The sequence below is a fragment of the Pinus tabuliformis genome, chromosome 7 (genome assembly GCF_031772625.1).
Source record: "Pinus tabuliformis cultivar Carrire ecotype Pingquan chromosome 7, CPIR1, whole genome shotgun sequence".
Taxonomy (NCBI): Eukaryota; Viridiplantae; Streptophyta; class Pinopsida; order Pinales; family Pinaceae; genus Pinus; species Pinus tabuliformis.
Window position 1 is genome coordinate 1,477,066,407 of NC_142293.1, and position 2,954 is coordinate 1,477,069,360.

Below are 2,954 nucleotides of genomic sequence, written 5' to 3' on the forward strand. Positions count from 1 at the left end.
ATTTATGATTACGGACAAAAATATCTTCCCTATACCTAGTTGACTGGTCTTGAACAACAAATATATATATATATATATATAGATATATATATAAAGTTTTCCTTAGAGAAATTGAAGAATGGGAAAGAGGCCTACTTGGAATCTGTTGCAAGATTTACTTTCCTCCTAGACTGTATGCTCCAACCATTTCTCAAAATGCTATAATTAGAACTTGCATGTACAACCAAAACAATCCAAGGATCCACAACATCAATGTAGCATAGTTCAATTACTTTATTCAATGAATCAACGAGGCATTGAAATATACGAATGTAAGTGTAGCACAACACATATAGGAAAATAGGATACTTTGTGTATTAATAGAAATAGGAGAGATTTTACAACTAAGAATAGTAGTTGATCTTGTAGAGATCTCCCCAGGTTGACTTGTCCTTCCTTGTCACAAAGTACACCTCAATGTCACCTTAATGCATGAAGATGATGACCTTCTTAGATTCAAGGAAACAACATGAGGGCATGATTAGTCTTCAAAATCCAAACCAGATGTTATGGATGGAAGTAAATTTATAGGAGAGGGATGGTAGTTTAGGAGTTACCATAATGAGCTTAAGATACACTTATGATGGGAGGATGAGATCAAGAGATAAGAGGTGAAGTCTCCCAGGTAGTATCAGATAGGACACACGCATCTAATCCATAGTAAATAGTCAAAACAACCCCTGGAAGCTTATGGAAGAGGAAACTTTGGAAATATTTTATTTTTTTTTGAATTTCTAGAATCAACGTATCTTGAGCAAGGAGGACCTAGTGCTAACCAGTGGTTGTGCGGAAGGGAGAAACCAGCGTTGAACGTTGGTGGCTAAAGGGGTAAGGTGCACTGGGGCTTAAAAGTGTTGATTTAGAGTAGTTAGATGCAAAAACTGAAACTTTTTGGAAAGTTCAAGCTTAGGGTTTTGTGTAGGGATGATGAAAACATGTTCATAGATGTGGATTAATCTGGCTTGTAGGCCTATTGACCATATGTAACAAAATGGCCTATAACATATTCCCCCCAAAGCATAATATCAGAAATGGTAGCTAATGACTAAAGCCATTTACCTTGTGACAGGTTTAGATTAAGAACAACTGGTCGATACCATCATCTGTTAGAATATATTTTCATTGTGATATTTATGCTAAGGGAGGCATACCCATGCTCAACACGCAAGCTAACATTACATGTACACTGATCAAGAAGTCATGTCCATTAATGACAAATTATGGACTCGTGATTAAATGACTATCTTTATGATCATAAATGTCTATTTGTATGATCATAGCCATCATACTTTGTAATCTTGCATTAATCCTTAAAGCGTAGCCCAAACTAGATCCAGGGTCTTCTATTTCCTTCACTCGATCATCCAATCTACAAGTCTAAGCAAGTGAATAAATGAGTTGGAGTTGTACATGGTAGACACCATATGATTACTGGCCAATGATGTAAGTTGTTAACAACTGCAAGAGAAACCACTGATGATGTTAGTGGTTCTCAAGGTATTACAGTAAAATTCATATGGTGTGAATGAATGAGTTGAAGCTAAACACCAAAAAAAATATTTCGGTCAAAGGCCAATGATGAAAACCTATTGTTGAGAGCAAGGAAAATTCCCACTGATGTATGTAGGCTCCAAGGTAACAAAGGGATTTTCTAAGTCAAGTTCCTAGTAATGAGTTGATGTCGATAAGAAGAAACTCGTTGTAGGAGGGCCTTGATGTATCCCTTATCAATGACATGAAACATGTATCATGATTTGAGATAGAATGATGTTGATGTGGAACTAGTTCAAGAATGACATACATGAATAAAAACTTAAAATAATCATAGTTGATATCAACATAATGAATTTTGTAGAACATATTGGCGACACTGAATGGATTTGGGAGCATTGACCCAAAATCGAAAGCGAAGGCTTTGATATGGTGTAATGAACCAAAAAATACAAGAATATTTCCCAACCCAACAACCACAGAGATGAAGTGGAAGAGTGATTTTTAAGAGCAATGTGTTGCCATTAATAGGTAGAGTACCCTGTTTTCCCAATTTCCCCAACCATTTCTAGTCCGTTCCTCTTTATTTTTGACAAGCTTTAGGAGTATAACATATGCTTTATCTATAAGTTCATCCTTTGGATGAATCCATATGAGTGTATTTAATGAACCATGAGAAGGATTGGTTCGGTCCTATCATGTTCTTATCGATAGTAAATGGTTAAAATAATATCTGGAAGCTTCTGGGAGAGGAAGTTTCACAAATCATTTTAATTTTTCTGAATTTCTAGAATCATCGCACCACCAGCAAGGAGAAACTAGTGTTGACCAACGCCGATGCATAATGGAGCGACCAACGGTGAAAACATGTGGCTAAAGGGGCAGGGTGCATGGGGGCTTAAAGGCATTGAATTTGAGTAGTAAGACCTAGAAACTCAAACTTTTTGGAAAGTTCGTGCTTAGGGATTTGTGTAGGGATGATGAAAACATGTTCACAGATGTAAATTGATCTTGTTTGTATGCCTATTGAACAAATGTGGAAAAATGACCTATAACAAGTGGACCTAGAAAATATCAAAGCTATCATGGAATGGGATCTCCTAGGAATGTGGCTGAGGTTAGATCATTCATGGAGCTAGCAAGTTATTATGGGAGTTTGATTAAGAACTTCTCATGGATTTCCTATCCTATTACATATTATCAGAGGAAAGGAATGAAGTTTGAATGGACGTAGGAATGTGCAACCATTTTTTATTAGTTGAAGAAGTTGCTTACAAACACTCTACTTCTAAAGATTGCATATCTATATAAAGATTTCATGGTGTGTATAGATGCTTCCAGGAGAGGACTTGGTGGAGTATTGATGTAAGAGGGACATGTGGTATGTTACGAGTCAAGGAAAATAAATTAGCATGAAAATAATT